General features: G+C 42.3%; 1 pseudogene; it reads left to right on the top strand.

Annotated features, from left to right (window-relative positions):
• The first annotated feature begins 21555 nt into the window (after positions 1–21555).
• LOC149222218 (uncharacterized) lies at positions 21556–22494 on the top strand (annotated as a pseudogene).
• Positions 22495–24508: the final 2014 nt, after the last annotated feature.

The raw sequence follows: 24508 nt of genomic DNA, 5'->3' as shown, positions 1-24508 counted from the left end.
GTGAGGAGGACCACCCCGCAAACCAATGTCCAACCTTACCTGGGCTTAAAGCCATGTATCAAGGGACAGAAGTGCCCACTGAACCTCTCTATTTCCTCAACCAAAGAAGGCCACATGGACCTAGACCTTACCAACAGGGGATGCAAGGGACACCCTGAACCTATTACAGCCCCAACCAATCTGCTCCTATGCCTTCCTGGGGACCTCCTTTTCATCCTTCCTGGTCTATACCTCCTCCATGGTCTTACCCACCTCAGTACCATACTCAGCCCACTACGCCTCCGTTTCACTCACATGCCCAGCTACAACCTCAGTGGAATGCACCTCAACCGGGGTGGAGGCCCCAGTACAACACTCCTCCCTCCATTTTGCCTCCACCACCGGCTCAACCACAACCATTACCTCCTACTCCTCCAAGGCAGCCCCAAATGCCTGCTCAACCGAACCTGAACCCCAACAACAGACAGGCCCAACAGGTATATACTGGGGAAACATCATGCCCTACCTATGTTGTGGAGATCTAGGAGATCAATCTGCGATCTGGAAAGACTCTTCCGGATCGCCAACCTCCTCCCCCAGAGGACGAGGAAGATAAACAGGAAAGTGAACCAAAGGCCATTCCACCCTTTCCTGAGAGACTAACAGCCACCACACAACCCAACCCAGAGGAGGATGAGCTTCTGGGAGAGCTCAAACAGTTGTGTGTGAAAATACCACTTCTCCAAGCCATCAAAGATGTATCGATATACAACAAACTGGTTAAGGAAAAGTGTTTCAGACATCCAGGCAGGCGAAAAAGAGATGCTTCAACCATCAATGTCATAGGACAACTGTCTGATCTTATGCTAGGACAAGTCATCTGCCCAAAGTATTTGGATCCTGGGAGTCCCGTAGTGGATGTCCACATCAACGGCACCATCATACCTCACACATTGATTGATCTGGGGGCTGCCATTAATGTGATGACCAGGGATACCATGCTCAAACTCAACCTTCAGGGTTCCCTGAGAAAGACCTCGACAGTCCTGTAACTAGTAGATCGCTCCACCGTGACTCCCGAAGGGATCGTAGAGGATGTCTTGGTCTCAGTTGACTCTTGGGAGTACCCTGCTGACTTTTTGGTTCTGCAACCAAAGGCAAAGCTTACTGGATACCCTCTCATTTTGGGAAGGCCTTGGTTAGCCACTGCAGATGCTTACATAAGCTGCCGTGCAGGAAACATGACCATCAAAAATGGTCCTATGTCCAAGCAGCTAGTCCTGTACCCTCCTACCCAACCCTCATTAGAGCATGACTTACGACTTTGGTTGGAGGAAGGAGAAGAGGATGAGGTGTACTTAGCACCTTTGTGCACCTTAGACACCACTAGGGGAGGCCTCCCAATCGAGGATGATTTGATTGAGACCTTGATCCAGACTCCACCTCCCAGTGCATTGTCCTTAGAGGAATTGGTGGAGGATGCCCAAGCCAGCACCTTAATGGACCTTTGTGTGACCGGCCCCATCACTCCCAGACTCAAAAATGTGGAGTTCGGCCCTGAGAGAATGTTAAAGATCAGCTCCTCCCTATCTCCTTCCCAGGAAAAGGAGCTGTGTAGTCTGTTGGCCAGTCATCTAGATGCTTTTGCTTGGAGCTATAAGGAGATGAAAGGAGTCCATCCTTCGGTCTGTACCCATCACATCTACATTAAAGAAGGTTGTAAACTGGTTAGGCAACCCCAAAGGATAATGAATCCAGCCCTTAAGGACATCGTCAAGGAGGAGTTACAAAAACTGTTAGATGCTGGATTCATTTACCCCATCTCGGATAGCGAATGGGTGTCCCCTTTGGTATTGGTTCCCAAGAAAAACGGGAAATGGAGAATCTGTGTGGACTACCGAGAACTGAACAAAGCTACCAAGAAAGACCATTTTCCTCTACGTTTCATAGATCAAGTGTTGGATGGACAGGCAGGAAAGAAGTTTTTCTCTTTCCTGGATGGGTTTAGCGGGTATAACCAGATCCAAATCAGCCTGGAAGACCAAGATAAGACCACCTTCACTTGTCCTTGGGGTACCTTTTCTTACCAAGTTCTTCCCTTTGGACTATGCAATGCTCCTGCCACCTTCCAGAGAGCCGTCTTGAGCATCTTTTCTGAGCTGGTCCATGATTCGGTGGAAATCTATATGGATGACTTCACTCCTTATGGGTCCAACTTCCAGGAAGCATTGTCCAATCTGGGAAAAGTCCTAGCCAAGTGCATTGAGATGAATCTGTCCCTTAGTCCTGAAAAGTGTGAATTCTTGATGACTGAAGGGACCGTGCTAGGCCATACCATTTCTTGCCAGGGGTTATGAGTGGATCCTAAAAAAATTGCTCTCATCAAGAAGGTTCCACCTCCTCAGAAGGTAAGAGATGTTCGAAGTTTCTTAGGATTAGTGGGGTATTATAGGAGATTCATTAAAGACTTCAGCGAGCTAGCCTCGCCATTGTTTAGCCTCTTGGCAAAGGATGTTGAGTTTAAATGGACTGACGATTGTCAGAAGGCTCTGAATGAACTAAAGGACAAGTTGGTGTCTGCCCCAATCTTGAGAGGTCCAAACTGGGCCCTACCTTTCCACATCCACATTGATGCCTTAAACAAAGCCATAGGGGCAGCCTTAGGACAAGTTGAACAAAAACTTCCATATGCCATCTATTTTGTCAGCAAAAACTTATCCAAGGCAGAACTGAATTACACTGTAACTGAGAAAGAATTCTTGGTCGTTGTCCATGCACTAAACAAGTTCCGACATTATATCACTGGCTATCAAACATTTGTACATACTGATCATGCTGCAATTAGATATTTAATGAATAAACCAGATGTGAATGCTCGTATTAATAGATGGTTACTTTTTTTGCAGCAGTTTGACTTGACTATCGTTGACAAACCAGGTAAAGAGAATGTTGTTGCTGACTTCTTGTCTAGATTGGATTTACCTGCAGGTGAGGATGGAACAGTGGATGACCAGATGCCCGATGAACATCTGTTTGCTATTTCAGTACTCTCTCCATGGTTTGCTGATATAGCAAACTACCTTGTTTCAGCACAGTTCCCTCCGCACTTATCCTCAAGAGAAAAGAGCAGAATCGTCAGAAAGAGTGCCTCATTCACTTGGATCGGGGGCAACCTGTTCAAGCTTGGCCCTCATCAGATCTTAAGGTGTTGTGTAAGGGAAGAGGAAGTCTTTGATATCCTCCTAACCTGTCATGATGGCATTTTGCAACAAAGAGGACTACCTTCAAAATCCTACAGGCAAGCTACTATTGGCCCACGCTTCATCAAGACGTCAGAAGATATATCAGCCAATGTGATCGATGCCAAAGGATGGGGAAACCGACTCCAAGGGATGAAATGCCTCTCCAACCTCAAGTGACTCTTGAGCCATTTGAGAAGTGGGGTATGGATTTTTTGGGTCCAATCAATCCTCCTTCGAGGCAGAGGTCTTACATCATTGTGTGCACAGACTACCTGACAAAGTGGGCAGAAACCAAGGCAATCAAAGCAGCGACAGAAGAAAAGGTGGCTGAGTTCTTAAGAGAAAACATTTTCTACAAATTTGGCTACCCAAGAGAGCTAGTCACCGATCAAGGAAGCCAGTTCACCTCCAACTTAATTGAATACCTGCTAGCTCATCACAAAATCAAGCATAGGACTTCCACCCCCTATCATCCTCAAGCAAATGGGCAGGTGGAAGTCACCAATAGAGCATTGGAAGGGATCTTGACTAAGGTGGTGAGCAGCAGTAGAAAAGATTGGGCAGATCGCCTGGCTGAGGCCACATGGGCTTACAACACCACTTGGAAGACCACAACCGGATTCACACCTTATGAGCTGGTCTATGGGAAGAGAGCTCTGCTGTCAATTGAATTCCAGTACAACACTTTGAGGATGGCAGCTCAGCTGGACCTAGATCTCAGCCATGCCCAACAAGAAAGGTTATTGCAGCTGAATGGATTGGACGAGCACAGAATGCAGGCCCTTCTTCACTCAGAAGTGGTTCAACTTCAGAGGAAGGTGTGGCATGACCAACACCTCAATGACAAGCAATTTCAGCCGGGAGATTGGGCACTGTTGTATGATTGCAGGCATAAAGATTTCAAGGGGAAGCTGAGAACCAGATGGCTGGGACCATATGCAATGGAAAAATGTAATGACAATGGATCTGTTCTTATTCAGACCATTGATGAGGAGGTCATCCCTATGCTTGTCAATGGGCATCGGTTGAAGATCTACAGAAAGCCTCTGTCAAGACAAGAATTCATCAAAACTGTGGAAAAATCAGTGCTGGTCATCGAGAAGGGTTCTACCTCTGTTTTGGGCATACCCTGAAGATCTTGAAAAATAATAATAATAATAATAATAATAAAGATCCTCAGGTGAAAACCTCTCTGAGGCTCCCAAGGCAGATGGTAGGGGTGAAAACCTCATGGAGGCGCCCCTGCTGTCTTTAAAAAAAAAAACGGTTTGAAAAAGACCCTTGAGTGAAAACCTCTCTGAGGTGCTCAAGGCAGATAGTAAGGGTGAAAACCTCATGGAGGTGCCCCTGCTGTCTTTCAAAAAAAAAAAAAAAACAAAACAAAAAAAAAGGGACAGCGAGTTCACAATGTGGCAATGCATGCAGGTTGCAGGTATTCTATGAAGGAAAAGAGGTCCCTCAACTCAAAGACAAGGGTCCTTATTATGATACCAGGTGACCTCACCATCACCCTCTCCGAAAACACTCATCTTCTCTAAGGTCTGGGCACGATTTGATCACAACTTAGTCTTCTACAGGAAGCTACAGACTTTCTACAGGAAGTTCTGTATTTCTACAGGAAACTTCCTGTAGAAGTTTTGGACGGCCCAGAACTAATTGTGTGGGGAGATCTAATGACCGAGGTTCGGCATGGAGGCATGCAAGCTACTATTTTCTCCATCACACACTGTTGTCGCCTCCTTCTACCACCCCAGTTGCCATGCAATGAAAAAACCTGCACAGTAAAAACAGAACATTGAATTATCAGAGGGAGCACTTCTCAAATAAATGAAAAAGATGTAGAGATACCATGCAATACTTATCAAAGCCATCTGAGGGCCCTGCGATCGTGACTGTGATGCCACCACCTCCACTGTCTCAACATGCACCCGAGGAAGAAAAACTGCTACAGGACATCCTACAGGAATCTCGTAGCAGTTCATCTAGCTAGGGTGTACACCATTAAATCGCCTGCAACATGCAATAATAAAGCGGGCACATGTAGCCGAGTCACAAGCTTCGTCATCAGCGGTAGTATGCAAGGAAGGACCCCCGGGCCTGTGCAAATAGTAGCAGCAAGAAAATAAAATCACCATCATCCTGAAACCTGGAAAATCATGTCGCGGCCGCACAGGTAAGTGCCTCGCCCTTTCTTTCGTCAAATTACATGAATACTACTCTAGAATGTTTGCAAGTATGAAATGAACGGGTTGAGTAGTCGAATGGCCATTCAACTGGCCATGACGACCAGTCAGATGGTTTAGTCGGATTTGTAAAGTGGTGGTCGTGGCAAGAAAAACGGGTAGTGGACACGTGAGAAGCATCCAGTCGGGGAGAAGCGCGATTTAACGACAATGGCGACGGCAGATCTGCGGGGAATGATGTGGCAGTTGGGGAGATTTACAGTGAATGAGTAGGTGACGTCGTCCAACGGTCCGGCAGGGACAACTCACCCCCGTGCCATGAGTTTGGTTGGGATTCAAATCTATCGGCTAGATCGCCACCACACGCATTTATCATCAGCCATTTTGAAGTCGAGTGAGCGTCCGAATTTCTCTGAAGCTCATTACTCCAAGTCTTCGGCTTGTTCTAACGTCTGGTAGCAGCACAGAAGGCGCAGAACCACTGCCGTGCTCTCCAGAACCCGTGCGCTGCTTCTACAGGAAAGCTACGCTACAGGAAGCTCACTGTCACGAGGAAAATTGGTCTCTTCACGTCAAAGGTGGCGAATTGGAAAAGGTAAGCCTGAACCTGTTCCTCCCATGTAATTGGTTTCGAAGGTGGCGGAGTTGAAGTTCTTAAAAGCGTAAAACTACAGTCTGATCATTAAAATTACAAGCGTTGTCTTTCGTTTGCATGAATTGTCGTCGAAGTGTATGTGGGATTTTCTACAGGATGTGATTTGTAATTAAGCCCTGTTAAGGCTCATCTGTAGATAGTCTTCGCGAATTGTGTGCGTGGCAGAGGCGTAGTTCTACACTCTGTCCCAAAAGGCTAATTTTTGATACGCACCCGCCACCTCCAGCTTACATAGCAGGTTTTCACCATGCCAGGTGGATTCATCCGAAAGGAATCGATAGACTCAACGAAATTAAGGGAGAACCCTGAGGTGGTGGAACTATTCACTCGTGCGCGATGGATGTCGTTCTGCGACAAACTTCAAGGTTATGATGATGAGGTGGCAGAAGAGTTCTTGTGAGCTCCGAAGCCAAAATCAAAAACACTGGCCACCGTCAATTTCAGGGGTTTGAGTCTCAGACTCACCCCATAGTTCATCAGCAGAGTCACTAAACTCCCAATGGGAGTACCGTGGGACAAGGAGGAGAGGAAATTAGGCTAAAAGGCTAAAAAGGAGTTCTTCCCACCAGAGGAGAAATTCTCAGAGGATAAGAACGGGGTTCACAGAACTAGCTTGCAGCCACTTTGGAGTGAGGTCAGCCTCCAAATTATGAAATACATCACATGCGAAGGACGGTTCAACATTGTATATGGGTACCATTTCCGGCTACTCACAGAATTAAGGCATCAGATGGACCTACCTGCATAAAACAAACTAAGTATTCCCTACTTTCTACTGTAGTCTATGACTGAATGTGCCACCAAATTATGAGAGGGCACACCAGACCAGGTAGCTCATCATGGGCTCATTAAGCTCCTCGTGGAGGATGCACTCCACACATACAAAGTCCCTCTCTCATGGGAAGCCTTCCGAAATCTGACTAAGGATGGCGATATAAAAATGTTGACCAAAGAGCTTGGTTCCTCCAGCAGCGAGGAGAAGGAGTTAGTACCCACAGAGAAGAAGGGAAAAGGCCAAGAACCCACGGCCAAAGCACCGAAGAAAGAGAACAAGGGGAAACAAGAGAAAAAGTTTGCCAAAGAGAAGGATGACAAATCCATATTGATGCCCAGAGAGAAAAGATTACAAAGTAGGGTGGACAGGACTGAGCCAGTCCACGTTAGTAAAGGCACCTCGACAGAAGCTTTAGCAAAGTCAAAAAGCACAACACTCACAGTCAAACAAGCTAAAACAGTGCCACCTGTTTCTACAGGAAAACCAAAAACGGCTTCTACAGGAAGCCAGAAATCAGCTGATAAAGGGCCTTCTACAGGAAGCCCTGAGAAAGGAAAACCAAAGGAAAAGAGAGCCGACATTCTTGCAAGGGAGGCAGCAGCCGTGCTGGCCACCCTTAGTACACCTCCTAAGCCAAAGAAAAAACGAAAGAGGGAGATCGCTCTGTACTTTAAAGCCCGGAGAAGTGTGAGAATCAAAATAGGGAGGCCACAGCCTCCATCCAGCAGCCCAATTACTATAGAGGATGCCCCTACTTCGCCCAGGGAGAGGTCCCCCTCAAAAATATCAGTCACTTATGAGTGGGGGAGCCTGAAGACAACCACATGGAAAGAAAGAATGGACAGGTTGGCTTCACAAGGCCGACTACAGGATGCTAAGGCCGCTCTACAGGAAACCTTAGCCCGGCTTAAGGAGACGGAGAGAATGGAGGGAGAGGCACCCCCATCACCACCTAGGGAAGATGAAGTAGAGCCGCCAAGAGAAGAAGAGAAAGAGCATATTCCGGAGCCTAGTCCTCAGCCAAGTCTGAGCTCATATTATAACTTCTTAGAAGCTGGAAAAATTATACCACAGAAATTCACTGTGCCACTCTTCTTCACGTTGGAGGAAGAAAGAGTGAGAACGCACATGTGGATGAAAATAGCTAAATCAAAAGGTGTGGCGGATATAGGCCCCTTGGAGGAACAACTCAAGGAGGCAAGAAAAGAACTAGCTATGGCTAAACATGTGGCAAAATGCCAGAGGGTGTTCCTACAGGAAGAAAACGAGAAGCTTAGACTGCAGCTACAGGAGCTGAAGAAGGAAAAGGGCACATCCTCAGGGGACACTACAGCAGAACATCAAGGCAGAGAAGGACTGCAAGTCGGTCTCGGGGAGCCAACCTCGCATCTACAGGAAGGGGAACTGCAAGCACAAATTGAGATACAAGCTCTCAAACAACAGTTGCAGCAAAAAGAGGCACAACTGGATTGCATGGCCAGTTGCGCCATGGATGCTATACAATGCAGACAGCTGGCCAAATCCTATGGACTGTACCTACGAGACCAATGGCTGCAATTTCAAATCAATGCATTAGCGCAAAGGGGTATCTCCCAACTCCAAGACCCGCAGCAGTTCACAGCGTTATGTAATAGCAGTTCATCAGAGGATAAGGCCAAACTCTCGGAGTTCTATCTCCATAATTTGGCCCTTCCTAATGTGACTACATGGGATCCCAACACAGTTGTAGGGGATATGCAATTGATGGCATTTGCCTCATGGTTGAACCATGAAGAGAAGAGGGCAGCAGAAGTCAAGGAAGTCATGGACCGAGAATTACATGAGCCACTGCTGATCAAAGCAGAGCCAGGGGATCCCACTGTGTTGATAACGGCCCACCAACACTTAGCCACCAACCCTCAAACTTTATTGAAATACATGGATCAACAGGCACAAGCCATAGCCGATTTCGAGGGTATGGAGCGACTATTAGGGGACAACTGTGTTCATGCTTGCACCCGCCGATGGAACTCATTGTCCCACAACCTTAAAATCAGAGAATACCATACTCCAACTCGAATGAGGGAAGCTCTAGCATGGGTGCCCCTTTACAAAAAATCCATACAGAACCTCCAAGTCAATTGGATTGGCCTCAAGCTAAGCCCACCTCTGCTATTAGGATTGATGGAAGGCAGCACAAAAAAATAAGAGAAAAAGCAGTGGGAGGAGGTGGAAAGGAAGGCTGGGTTCCATGCCAGTGAGGAGGAGACCACTTCAGAGGCCTGGGATGTGAGGGTGGCAGTGAAAGCAATGAAGGACAAGGAGCTGGATTAGTTGCTCAAGGATGAGCAATCATTTTAGCTGGGGGGTGATGATGAGCCCAAAATTTGGTAACATTTTGGGCTCATTTGGCCTAACTACCCTTGCTCAACCCTTCATTTTTCATAACTTATGCATCATTTTTTAGTATATTTATGTCATTTGTACGAATAAGGGTAGTCACTATTCCTAGGTGGCTAACACGTGCTTATTTCAGGTTTTTTGACATTTAATGGAGCAAAACCACGTAGATGAGGGCTAGGAGACAGCCAAGATGGGGTTGAGGATTCGTAGGAGGATTGTCCACAACATTAAATGGCCTTCCTCGGGATTTTCACCCCCAACTCCGAGCTCTGACAGCCACCACAGCCGGATCTAGCAGGCAGCCAAACAGATTTTGAGGAAGCAACAGTTCACTCTTAGTTTGGTCAGCCAAGCCCCACTAATTTAGGAGGCCAGCTTGGGGCCTCGAGATGTATAAATGATAGGGTTTTGGCCTTCGAAAAGGACTTTTTGAAACCTTGTTGCACATTCTGGATTACGAGCTGCTAGCTCTGTTTTGCTCTTTTGTAGCCATTATTGGCATGTTATTTGACCTATGATTATTATCTTTTAATGGAAAGCAGGCAGATTTGAGTTCAGTTCTGAGTTCTTAAAGGAGCCATAGCTCTCAGGGTTGGGCCCAACCTGAGAGCCTAAGGCCTCCTTCCTTTGTATTGTTATCTTTCTTTCAGCATTATACTTTCTTTCCTTTACATGCATTCAAACATAGTTTGCTGAGTTAGATTTCTTGGTGTGGTTAAGTAGGACATTGGTAGAAGACAGAGTTGCTTTAGCTGTTTAGAATGAATTGAAGAAGATTGGAGTTGATAAAAGTTCCAGAAAAGGGTTGCTTGCACACTCATTTTCACCTCTTTCTAGGGGCTGGAATTGTAGACAGTGCTATCCACCAAAAACATCGGTTTACATGTTCATGCAATCTTTGATGCAATATCTTGTTTGTAGAAGTGTCCATGCATTCAGGTCTCTTGGAATGTTTCTTTGTTTCAGTACCATGCATGATTCTCCTTAGGAATAACGTTGCTCTTCATTGGTTTTGTTAAACAGGTAGAATAGGTTAATAATATTTCAGTTGTGTGCAGGACGTGGATGATTTGTTTCGTTTACACTGTGCAGCGCTACTCCCTCACTCTCTTGTCTTTCTAAGTCGTGCCCAGGCCAACTACTCGTTCTCCAATTAGACCCATTGTCTCTCAACTATTCTATTACCCTCGTTATTCTACCTTTTTCGGCCTCCCATTCCCTTTGCCCTCTTTAAGACAACCTAGCTTAGCACACCCCCTCTCCATCTCATCTCTCTGTCACTGAGTCATTACAAACTCCCCTCCTACCTCCCTATCCATCCATGCAGCCTCTTCCACTCACCCATCACCCAAAAATCTGATTGTAGAACATCCTGTAGGAATTACTGAACTTCCTGTAGAAATTCTGAACATCCTGTAGAACCCCTGCAGACTTCCTGTAGAAGCTCATAAACACGGTTGCTTGGCATCTAAACTTTTTGAACTTGTCTGAAAGGATGTTAGGGACTCCGTAGACCCTCTTTGAGCCTTCCTAACCACTTCCAAGCATTTTCCTCCTTGATCTACCCCTGCACAGTAAAGATCCAGTTAGAAGCACATGCATAATAATTCCAACAACTTGAACAAAAATACAAAAATATGTTCTCTTCAGATCAAAGTAGTCTAGACACATGCATCTCACCTTCCTAGAAGTAATAGCATCTCTTCTAGTAGTTTTCATTTCCATGTTTGCATCAGTAGGACTAGCTGGTAGAATTAGGGTTTGCTAGGGTTTGTGATTCTTGTTGGATTTCAGTTCCTTTCTGCAGTAGGTTAATTTCCTTTGAGTTAGCTTTCATTCATCAGTTAAAAAGCTTCTTCTAAGAGCTCATAGAAGTTGGCTTGAGCCCTAGTGGACTTGTGCCAGCTGACCAAGTGACAGCTGCAGCAAGAGCTAGTACTTGTGCATACAACACCGTCGCTTCCAATTTTGTTATGAACTACCGGGTTGATAAAATTAGAGAAGGAAGCTCCAGGAGTTGTAGCATTATTGCTACAATACTAGAGCCCACCAAGTACCTACAATTTGATTGAAGCCGAAGAACCTGAAGTGACAACTATACAAGCCTCTGCAGATTCAACTCGGAAATCTGATGGTACTTTAAAGGACTTAGCTGACTCCTTCCTTCATCGGATAGCAGCTCGAGAATAAATTCTCCCATATACGGATGTAGTGCGATGGGCAATTGAGGAAATCCCGATCATGGACAGAACCTTCTGCACCAGAGACGGGAGAATTTTCGGGTCATTCAAGGCTGATGATTTAAGGCAAATGTATCATTTGCCTGAGCTAGAGAAGAAGTACAACAAGGCGTTTTTGGAGAAATTCTGAAAAGAGAATGAAGTTGAATCCGAACCCATTCGGGATTGGAGACAAAATCCGGCAAAACACAAACATGAATCTTCCGGTAAGTACTCGGTTGATTCCCTATGTTCTCCTTATTGTTATGCTGGAATAATGATGTGTAGATTGTGGGGGTTGCACGACTCTTCTAATTTCACTATAGAAATGGTTCCCTTGATGGAAGCGGCATGTAACCGTGAAATAATGGATTGGGCAACTATACTCTCAGATAAACTAGCAACAGTTGTTCTTGAGTTTAGAAATAAGACCCGCGTTACTGAAAGGTTAATTCCCCCATTCTACTACAGTGCCTATATTTTAGATACCTTGTGTTTTAACTCTGAATTTCCTGTGCTCGGCTGGAGGTGGACACCACAAGACCCCATGCCTATTCACATATACCATCAGAAATTATGGAAATCCTCTTATAAGCACCATTTATACCAAGTTTGCAATGGCTTTATGTTACCCATTCATTACTCTATTTTTGATAAACCTGCTCCCAAGATTTCCTATCAAGCCGGGATTGACTTAACATCATTAGGAAGATGGTTCGGGGAGGAAAAGTTCACTTATATAAGAGTTTTCGGTAGCCAAGCCAAACCTCACGTCCTTCCTTTGTACATACCTGATAAACTGCTGGCGAGGGAAATAGCTTATCAGATCATTGCTGAGAGTGTTACACAGACTCTCAAGAAAAATAAGAAGTAGGGCTGGCCCTCTTTTCCTTTGAGATGTGGTGTCTACACCTTGCATGATCTCAAACATGCAGAGAAAGAAGCTACAAAGATAAAATCATTAACTCTAGCAACTCTCCCTAATAGGCAATTTGATCCCAACAAAGTCGCCTATAATGCACTTGAACAGGCCAAATTGGAAAAGTTTGATCATAAAGAAGATATGTTCGATGACCTGTTCTCCTCAGCTGAGTCAATAATGCAGGTTAAGGCATTTGCCAGAATGAAATATCAAGATGAAGGGTTGGTTGAATTCAACAGACTTAGAGAACAGAGGTTGCAAACTCTGCCTCTAGATCTATTAGCAACAACCCCAACAAAATCGTCAAGCGAGCCTGAACGGGAACAGTCAAAGGAACCTCCGGTTACAACAAAAGAACAAGAAAAACCATAGGAGGAAACTCAGACTAAAGAGCAAGAGAAAGTGCGGGAGGAGACCTAGACTAAAGAGCAGAAACAGACCAACATTGAAGTAAATGTGGATACTCATATTGATCCAAAATTGCTCCAAGAATGGCAGCAATTTGATTCTATTATCAGCAGTCTGGAATGTTCAAAGGACACCGAAGCTTCGAAAGCAGCAGACACACAGGAAACCACTTCACAACAGGTTCCAAGTGGAACCAGCGGCCCACCCATTTCAAAAGAAGTAGAAATAATACCAAAGGACCCCTCCGATCAAATCATTTTGCAGGTAGAAGAGATTCCTCCCTTGGATGTCTTCTACAGCCCAAGGCATAAAGCTGTAGTAAAACGACAGAGGAAGAGAAGAAGGACTGATCAACCTTCCCTTTTCCCAGAACAGACGGTCACGGGCAATGTGGTTTGGAAGGAAGAATTTGATCCCTCTGATGACCTGACAAAACTGTCACAATATGCTGGAGCCTATTCGGCAACAACAATAGACAAGGCATCAGAGGTAAGTCTTTTATTGAAAACAAAAGACCAGGAAATCTTCTTATTATACTCACAACTAACTGAAGCAAAGCAGAAAGCAGAGTAGGCAGAAAAACAATTGTTGACACAACAGCAAGTAAACAATCAACTAACTCAACAATTGCAGGTAGAGAAACAAAGGATTGACCACAGCGCAATCCAGAAGCAGAAAGAATTGTCAGAGGCCTTGGCACAACTGAAGGTGGCAAATGAGCAAATGCTGAAAACAAAAGATGAGAAAATTGCTCAACTATCAACACAGCTTGAGAAGACAAAGGGCGTTCCACAAATAACTGAATTCAGAGTAGAATCACTACAGATAAATATGACATTGATAGCCCAAATTAAGCTTCTATGTCAACAAATCGCCCAGGCGGAGCCACTATGTGAATTAATGGCATCAATAAGTGAGAAAATAGAAAAGGCTAGGACAGAATTGGATAAAGCTGAAGAAACGATAGCTGCATTTCTTGACTGGCAAGATACTGATCAGGGACAAGCGACGAATTTACCAAGAATTTTAGAGTCACACAAAGATATATTATTTACAGAATGGCAGTCCGAGTTAATGAAAGCAGAGAGGGCAGTTTCAAGGTGCAAATCAACTACAAGCAATTTGGTTGAATTAGTTAATAACACTCTCTACTTGTCAAATATGATTTCCCAATGCACACCAGGAAAATTGAAAGCAATGAAAACATTGGAGCATTCATGTTATCCAGATCTAGAGGAAAAGGGGAGATTAATTGCTGGAATTAACAGTTTAACATGGGACACCTATTGGTTCTTCTTGGTAAAACCACACACTCAAAGAGCCGCCCTCAAGTGCTTTACAGATGCAATCGGGTATATTATCCCCAATATTCAGGATGCCACCTATGCCACCCAGCTTAGCTCTCGCCTCAACAGACCGTCCGAAGTGGAGCCGATGCTTACGATAAGTTAGCTCAGATTTAAAGGCAAACAACCTACTTCATGATTCATGCCGCCGATTGCCAGGTTGCTGAGGAAAATATGATCAAAATCAATTGATACCAATTAAGTAGGATTTCAGTTTCGTAGATAGTTAGATTAATTAAGTATTTATAGACCCTTTCATTGTTTTGGAAAGGGTTGTAAATTTTTGTACTTGACTTAAAGATTGAAGTCGCACTATTGTGCTTCAACCATATTCTTTTATAAAACTGGACCAGTTATTCTAATTTTGACAAGGAAGCTTTTATGCAAATGTGCACTACTGTCTTTGTTTGAAAGTATTTCTGCGTTGGAAGAAGAATCTCAAATAGCGATTGATATTGGGAGTGTCTAGCAGCTCATATGGTACTGTTATCTATGTCTAAATTCATTCTTTTCATATAAATTGTTATCTGATTTCCTTTGCTATTATTGAATATATGTATGTGTTTTAACAACATTTCTTTATTCCCTCCACTATTGGATGTTTATGGGATGCTTTTCCTTTGATCATATATGTATCGATGATATATAAAGTGTAGCAATATTGCGCTAATCCCTTTGTTTAATGATTTAAGCAGAGTAATTCTTGAACGAATAAAAGTCCATGTTTATTGAATAGAGTCATCTACATGCCTGTTTGTAAACATAGATCATCAAGCGCTACACTTTAAAAAATACAATAGTTCCCGGGATTAGTAGTAGTTCTTTTATTTCGCCGATAGATTAAGTTATTCGCCTATCATTAGATTAGTCAACCAATCATTCATTCATCCCATTTATCCATTTCTGGGAAACTGGTCCAATTATCCCCAGTCGGAGCCACCATTCCAAACGGAAAAGGAGCTGTACTAAGGTCTGGACCGGGTGGTTATCCCCCAATGTTGATACAATGATTTTCGGGGCATCAACACTTCCCAATATTTTCATTCAACCTCTTTGTCTTCTGAATTCATTCTTATGCATAATTTGAGCCAATTTCTTCTTATCCTCTAGACTTTTTATTTGTTCCTTAAGTCTATTTATTTCAGTGGTCTAGATGGACATATCCTCCACGGCTTTGACTAGTTTAGTTGCTTCATCACTAGGATGAGTTGTTGATGTTGTTGAACCTGTTACTGATGTAGTGGTTGATACAGTTGGAAGTGTTGTAGCTAGTGGTGATGCTGGGGCCAATGAAGCTGCCAAAGTTGAAGGAACTACTATAGTAACTGTAGGAATAACAGTGGCAATAGCTGTCTCAATGTTGGCCTATTTCAACTGTATTAAATTGTCCAATTCATTCTCCATTTCTTTTAATTGAGAATTTAGCTAGAGAATGAGGTCCATCATTTCAGCTTTCTGGCTTTGGCTTTCTAGAACCTCCTTGTTCTGTGGATGTTCAGAAGGAGGCAACTTCAGTTGCTTCTTCAGTGTAGCAATGTCTTTGTTTTCTTCTTTATGAGCTTTTATACAACCTTGATGTCATTTGTATTATATGCAAACTCAATAAAAAAGTCTTCCAGTGACCTGGTTCTGTTATCCTTTGCCTGTGAGGATGCTTTCTATAGCTTAAAATGTGTTGTGATGTTGTCTAGAGAATTTTGAAGTTTCTGGACACTCATGGTTGTAATGCCCCACTTAAATCTTATCATGCAAATTTTATTAATGTTTACGTTACCTGAAAATATCGAGAAATATTGGTGAATACCTTCATTTTGGAAACTATAAATTTATTTACTAATATAAAATTCATTATTTCTATTTTATTCAAATTCCCAACTTGCCTTCTCAAATTGAATCTTAGGTAGGATATGGTCTCCTTCCATTATTTCAAATTATATATATATATATATATATATATATATATATATATATATTCATCTCACATTCCCAAATGTACTCTCACATTTACTTAGGAGAAGACATGGTCCTCTCCATTTAATTACATCTCACATTCCCAAATGTACTCTCACATTTACTAGGGAGAAGACATGGTCCTCTCCATTTAATTACATCTCACATTCCCAAATGTACTCTCACATTTACTTGGGAGAAGACATGGTCCTCTCCATTTAATTACCAATATATATATTCATCTCACATTCCCAAATGTACTCTCAGATTTACTTGGGAGAAGACATGGTCCTCTCCATTTAATTACCAATATATATATTCATCTCACATTCCCAAATGTACTCTCAGATTTACTTGGGAGAAGACATGGTCCTCTCCCATTAATTTCCCAATTTTATATTCATATCACATTTCCAAATGTACTCCCAGATTTACTTGGGAGAAGAGAAGTCAACTGTAAGGATGGAGGAGAATTTAATGACATTAATGAGAGGTGGTTGAGGTGGAGAAGAGAAGGAGGGTATAAAAAGGGAAGGAGGAAGGGAGAAAAGGCATGTGGGGGTCTTGCTTTGATTTTAGGTTAGCTGTGGTTTGGAATACCTAAGGAACCCGTGGAGGTTTCTTGGGTTATTTTAGAGGAGGGAAATATTGCTTATCTTGGTCTGGATTATTCATCTTGGACACACTACATCTGGTTGGACTTGGGCTCAGAGAGCTAGGGAACCTATGGAGGTTTCCTGGGCTAGGAATTATTTCCTAGCTGGTTGGGAGGTAAATCCAGTTGGGTTAGTCAAGAGGAGTGTTTCAGCAGGAGCAGCAGCTCAAAGGCATCTCCACCAGCCACTGGTATAGGTATTCCTCTATGCATAGATTACTCATGTGAATTATTGAAATGAAATGTTCACTATAAGTTATATGGATTAGAATGTAAATGGTAAAATTTTCGTTGTTTAAAATTCATGTAAGAAAGTAAATTATTGCCTCTTATTGCATTTAAATTCTAGAGAAAATAGATCTATTAGAAGACCCTAAAATAGGGCCTTACACATGGTATCAGAGCTTTGGTTCAAAATCTAGACCCAAAACCCACTAAACCCAAATTCTGCTATAAAGAGCTTGTAACCCTCATAAGGACTTATAATCCTAATATATATATATATATATATATATATATATATATATATATATATATATATATATATGTATGTATAACAATTGGTTTTTCGATTGAGAATGATACATTAACTTTTATCTCTGTTAAAGAAACCGAAGACTTAAAAAAAACATGGTTTCGCTTAACAGCCAATTGATCATTCCATCAACGCTCTCTTTAATGTAAAACCACTGCAAAAGAGACCAGGATCAGAAACAAAAATCCATGCTTCAAACATGAGATTGCTTTGGTCTTTTAGGAATTCTAAAGTCGATTACAATTTTTATGGCTCAATGCCAAAGGAAGATGCTGATCTGGTTCCATCATGTTATCACTCAGGTTGTCCTTAAATCTCCTTAAAGGATATGGCCGAGGTAACCACAAACCAATATTTGGATTGCAGGTCCTAGCCTACCTGCAATCAGAGAGGGCTCTCTCTTTATAATTTAGCTTTGTTTTGGGTTGATTTTAGGCTAGTTATGATTTTCTTGGGTTTTGTTTTGATTTTGATGGGATGGGGGATTCTTTCAAATAGAGTTGGGATGCATAGTGTGAGAAGTTCAAACCATTGGGCATGAAGTCGTGGATTAGGCTTGCTGTTGCGTTTTCTTGGTCACAAGAGGAATATAGAGTAGGATAGCTACACATAAAACAATATCAAGCTGGAATAAGGATGGAATGAAGGTCAGTGAATGAAAGGCAACTAAGTAGCTCTCATTATGCTAACAGAGGGAAGGTGAATGAACATTTATATAGGAGCAGTCAAGGATTCCTAAACAACATTCATATATGAAGGAACTAGCGTAAATATGAGCAAATCTGTATTCATATTCAGGACTAATTCAGACGAAAACATAGATAAATCACAGAAATTGAGAACAGAATACAACTAAGTGAGCTCTGAACTATTCTTTCTTTTTGTTATTTAGATAGTGAAACAATGATGGCATAAAACATATAAACTGTAAACAGAGATAAGAAACACTTATTGGGCTATGTAGAAGCATTAGGATTCCATAGTCACTCTTCAGTCATTAAAACACAACAGTCAGTTCATCTCCCAAACATTCTAGCGATCTTTGATTATAGAGACTCTCAGAAAATACAATGCAAGTCTAGAGAGGAAATTATCGATCAACCAACCCTTTTTTCATAACAGAGGGTGGTTTAAATAGAAAAAATATCTACAAACAACAAATCTGGGATAGATCTCCTCAAATAAATGCCTTTAACCTAATTTTTACAGAAGTAAATGGCAGAAATATCTATCTAACAGCTGCGCTGGGGCAACTGACATCTCAAAATATCTATTATAGCAGATCTTAGGCAGATCTGAGGAAAATGAGTGCTTTAATCTATTTTATCTTGAAGTAAATGCTTAAAACATTTATCTAAGTGCTGCGTTGGGGCAGTTGCCTCAAAAATGGATCAACATATATCCTTATGGCTTTGTGCTGGCTCTTTTAGCCATAAGTGTGCTTTAAATTCATTCATCTACGCCTGCAAGTGGTTATGCTGCCTTAAGTGGCCAAAACTGTGAGTTGGTGAGCCTTTATGGCTCAGAGCTGCTTTATTGACTTTGCTGGGAGGCTCTTTAATGATTTCCTGCTTTGGGTTCAAATTTTGCATTGAACACCTTCACTGATACACTTTGCCACATCCTGATACACTTTGGCACTAAATTTGGGCCTTTTCTCACCGCTGATACTCTTTAAACTGTCCCATCGCCCCCTTCTGCCTTTTAATGCAAAAATAACTGCTACTAATGTCCTCCATGGCCTTTGGAATGCTATCGGTGCTAGCCGATCAAAAATGGTACTAAAAATGATGAACAACTGCCAACTGGTAGAAGACTGGATGCTGGAGGCATGCCGAGGCCAAAATCCTGCAATTTGGAGCTAGTTCGGGCTTGGAGTGATCAAATATGGACTAAAGAATGCCATGTTTCTTTTGGAGGCGGGGCGGGCACGGGCGCCGAACTGCTTGAAAGAAAATGGCCCTTTTACCTCTTATAAGGAAAAAAATGCTTTAAACATGAAAAGCCATCAAAATTGGTGCGGGAGCAATTACTGTTCATAAGATTGAATGCTGGTCGTTGGATCCGGCGCGAGCCGATCCAACGGCTGGCGCTAAATCGCATCGGGGCGGACCATTGGTCCCAACACATAAAACCTCCGAAATGCCGCGGACCCGAAATGCATTATAGGCTCCCTTTTGATTTAGATCGGGTCCGGCCCATCGGCGAACCCAACTCGGCGGATTTTAATAAAAATGATAAGCAGACCCGAAATGCTTTTACAGGCCCACTTTATCTCTTTTCGGGTCTGAGCCATCGAGACCCGCATATCGGCGGATTTACAATTGAAGTGGGTCCACAGACCTGAAAACCATTAACACTGCATTTATATACCGTTTCGGCTCCGGCTCGTCGGGAGCCTTCTTTTCGCTGCACTAGGGGCCCTTACGGACTCGAAAACTTTATAAGTCGCGCCTTTATAATATTTTGGCTCCACTGGTCGGAGCCATATACATGGGGTGATCGTCGATATAATATGGGATGTTGATCTGGGGCCCAAAAATGGATGGCTGTGATTAATTCGGGGATTCGGCAATCGACGGGGTGGAGGGCACATCCTTTACATATTGTGATCGCTGAAATGGGCGATCGCTGAAATGATGCAGACCGTGGATGAGTGGGGGTGATGGACGGCTATGATCCAGTCGGCATATCGGTGATCGACGGCCCATTATATCCCATGCCTTAACCCCGAATATTTGCGACATGCCGATAAGCGATATCGCATCAGCCATTGTTGATCGGACATGCAAAAAATGTTGTTTTTTCAACACAAGACCTCCCTCCCGACTGCGATATTGCATCGGAGGGGTCCAAAAGACTCTTTTTTACATCGGAGCAATTTATTATAAAAAAAGGCAAGGCAAATGAATTCGGAGGGGTCTCCTTTGGCATGTTAAATGGCTTATAAGGCATCGGAAGGGGTCCGATGGCCCAAAAAGGAGGAATTCATGCCTTGGAAGGATTCCAAAGGCACTTGGGAGGATTTCAAATGGATTTGAGAAGGGTTTAATGGCCAAAAAAGGGGTTTATGCCTTAAAAAGGTAAAACAAGGCCAAAAGGATGATTTTTATACATATGAAGGGAAACTATGCAAAGGAATGAGTCCTTATGCATTTGGGAGATGGTTAGAAGGGGTATTGAGGGTTCTTGCTAAGTTTTAGATAAACTTAGCGATTCCCGAGGATGTATATGGTTATCTTTCAACCAGGGGGAGGGGATAAGTATATAGGGGAGTAATATACATAGTTTTAGTATGGGAAAGGGAAATAGATAGGGAGCTACATAGTAAAGTTAATAGTTAATATGACAATGATGAGAAAAAGCACTAAGTATGATGTCTTAGGCTATCAATGGGGGAAAATGACTCATAGAAGCAGTATGGACTTTCCTTGACTGAAGCAGATCTTCACCAAGGCAAATGATATGGAGAATGATGAAACTAAGAGGTCTCAAACAGATCTTGACCTCTTTAGGGGAAGTTAGTGAGTGACTTGGGGAAAAAGGAAGAAGGGAGGAGTTAGACATGCCTCGCTTGAAGTCCTCCAAATGAAAAATGATTCAAACCAAAAATGAATTGCTTATCAAAATTGGAACACAGCAGTGGCACTTAGATTAGCACACTTTCAAGGACAGTTCTTTGGCCATCTGTAGCAAATATGGAGCATTGAAGCATGCATTGTACGACATATTTGGCATGTAAAAATGTCGATCATGAAAGATGATTAACCTGCTGCAGCAGGAGTCTAACACATCATAGAGTCGAGGCCATTAACAATTATTATAACACCAACATAGCTGATATTCTGCCCAAGTTCGGTTATAGAAAGAGTTCTTATGGAAGCAACAATGGGAAACGCAACAAAACACTTCACTTATTGCAGATGAAAGGCATTCGTGCAAACTTCTCCACTTATGTTTTTCTCTTCCAGCTCTGCTTAAATAATAAGTCTCCACCCCAAGGGAAATTAGTCCATTCTCACATCATTCAAATGGGATTTAACCCAGATATGTATTTAGGTAACATGCTTGTAATAATGTATATCAAGTGTGAAAATATGGAGGATTCCCATAAAGTGTTTGATGAAATTCCCGAACGAAATGTTGTCTCGTAGACTGCCATGATTTCAGCTTATGCGAGCCATGGATTTGTTAAGGAAGTGTTGAAACTGTTTTTCTGAATGAAACAACCAGGTTTTCATCCAATTAGTTCAGTTATTGCAAGCATAGAGTAAAGGCTTGTGTGTTTGTGAGGAGAAACAAAAATGCACACAAAATTAGGTTCAAAGGTGACCAGTTTGGCACCTTCATCCCCAACCAGGTCACCTAGAAGACCTGTATACTATGTGTAGAGTCCTTCCCGGGATTCTCATGATGGGGAAAAGATGTCATTTCAGTCCACCCCTATTCTCAGCCCCATGGGGTCACCCCCTCATTCAAATTTGTCCCTCGGGCGCCATTCTAGGGAGTCATCCACTAGCAGGTTTTCGGGGTCATTGAAGCCTGGCTCCCGGAAAGTAGAGCCACATGATGGACGCCATGGAAAAGGAAATAAGGGATGGAACCAGTGCAGTGTCATAGAAGAGGAAGGACCATATGATGAATTTGACAATGAGAAGAGCTGGCCGAGGCGGTGTTATGTTTTTCTCTTTATCTTGTGTTTTTCTCTTCTTTTCACAATGTCTTCACTCATTCTGTGGGGTGCCAGCAGGCCCTACAAACCAAAAGTCACTACGCAGAGTATTATCTTCCATGATTTCTATGTGTCGAAGGGGTCAGATGCAACCGGAGTGCCCACCAAGATGATATCCTTAAATGCTACTTTAAAAATGCGCTTCTACAACCCTGCCACATTCTTTGGGGTTCATGTGACTTCCACACCCATGGATCTGATGTACTATCAACTTGTAGTTTCCTCGGGCTAGGTAAAGAAGTTTTATCAGTCTAGGAGAACCCATCGCACTATATATGTAGTGTTGCAGGGCAAGAAAGTGCCTCTCTACGGAGGTGGTGCTAGCTTGACTAGCGTTGATGCAGTGGGTGGCATTCCTTTAGACTTAACATTTGATATCAAATCCAAGGCTTATGTCTTGGGTAAGCTCGTTAAAACAAAATTCAGGAAGCGTGGTTACTAAAAAATTGATTTGGACTCGATGACCCTCATGAAATCTAGATCACTAAAGAATTCTTGCGAGTATGATTAGTGCAGAAGAATACAATGTCGCAGGCTCATGTTTATAAAAGTTATACTAATGCGATTATTTTGTTTTATTCAATGTAAAGATTTATTTTTTTTAGCTTTAAGGCTAATGGACTTAGTTGTCATTGCCCCTTCATCGAGTCTGGCCAAGTAGTTTGTTTATGAAATGACTTCTAGTCAACATTTGATTGTAAATGTAAAGATGCCTCTGTATTCAATTGAGAGAACGCTAGAAGAAGAGATCGATGATGGGTATTTTCGGGTAGTAGACGATGAACTTAGTTTCAAGCCATTAGGGATAATAGGCATTCCTTATGACGGGAACCCTAGAGTCTAAATAAAGCTTGAACTTTAGGTTCACAACTAATGAATGTATGGTTGATGGAAGGAAAATTAAATTAATTATTTAATTCCTTGTATTTTGCTTCGAAAGTGATGAATGTCACATGAATAAACAAATATTTCGGAATTGGAAAACCTGAGATTGATTGGTGTAGAAATGGCAATCCAACCCATTCTTAAGGTAATTACCATTTCCCTTTCCAAAGAGTTGACATCTCTCAAATATCCCACAATGAGAATCAAGGTTTTCATCTAGCAGATCCAACGATACCACCAGGAGGAATTTCTATTTCTCCTGGTTGTAACAAGGTATCAGCCATTGATAGATTGTTTAAAATCTAGATGCACTTCTGCCACGAATATTTGAAATGGTGCATAACATTATTTTTAGTTATAAAACGAGTAAATAGATTAGTAGTTTGATTTCAGATGTCGACAAAATGGTGAAATGGATTTCACTGTTTGTCTTGGCCCAAACTAGGAATCTCCTATTTGGACAATCAATGCAGAGGGAAAGCGTCCAAGGCTCCACCAGTTCTTCTACAACCACCTATTTGCTAGATACTACACTAGCTGCGTGCTTTTTCATTGTGAAACCCTAGAATATATGTTTTCCACGCAGGATCCGTTTTGCATTCCCTTTCATGTTTCTCATTTGGGGTAACATGGGCTTGCAGTGCTTCTATCAGTATCTAAACCTCCCTGTGTTAGACTAGCAAGCCGATCGACCATTTACTTGATTGGATCATCACCAATGGCATGATGTCGAAGTTGCTAAGCTAGTTTATTTTCCTGTGGACATGAGCATGTGTAACAAAATTATTTATTGTGTGATTTCATTGGCTTTGAATTTATCATTATCTAGTCCTTTTAGATGCCTGTCCTATGGACATGGACGGTCCAGAAGGTAGAGTGGCATTTAAATTTGATCGTCACTTGCATCTTTGAATCTGATAAGGCAAGTTAAGACTGGTTTGACGGTAAGTAACACTTCTTCACTTGTTTGAGCAGGCTTAATAATTAAGAATATGGGTTTCTTCTCAAGAAATCACAAGTTCAAATCTAGAAAGGGGTAGAGTATGTATACCTCTGTAGACTTTAGCAGTCGAATGATCCTCAATTTCACCTTTGATTCTGATAAGGCACGTTAAGAATGATTTGAATTAGACTTGCTTAAGTGGGCCTAAGGGTTAAGAACATGTGTTTCTTTCTAAGAGGTCAGAAGTTCAAATCTAGAAAGGGGTAGAGTATGTATACCTCCATAGACTTTAGCAATCAAATCAGAAAGTGTTAGAGTATGCATGCCTCCATAGTCCCACAAACAAAGAGGTCTCATACGCCAATTTGACGTTGGTTTTGTTGTGATCTTAAAATAGATTAATAAATTATTATTATTAGTATATATATCACTCTAAAATGAATATCCACCCAGTAATGTCCAGTAGGGTTGGCTTAGCTAAGAAAGATATGAACTTGAGCTTGTAGGCAGTAAAGAAAAATTCAGTCCAAAAATTGGTGTTACCTGACGTTTTGAATGACCGACTCAGTCGAGCATCATTAAAGAGAAACTTTCATAGCTGAAGTTCGGTGGCAAAGAGCATCCAAGAATGTGTTGAATACAAGCACTTCTTAGGAGAGGTGGAGGAAAATTTGCAAAACGTTAAATAAGGAGTATT

The sequence above is a fragment of the Pinus tabuliformis genome, chromosome Q, assembly GCF_031772625.1.
Source record: "Pinus tabuliformis cultivar Carrire ecotype Pingquan chromosome Q, CPIR1, whole genome shotgun sequence".
Lineage (NCBI taxonomy): Eukaryota > Viridiplantae > Streptophyta > Pinopsida > Pinales > Pinaceae > Pinus > Pinus tabuliformis.
Note: the sequence above shows the minus strand (reverse complement) of the source record. Positions and strands in the feature narration are given on the sequence as shown.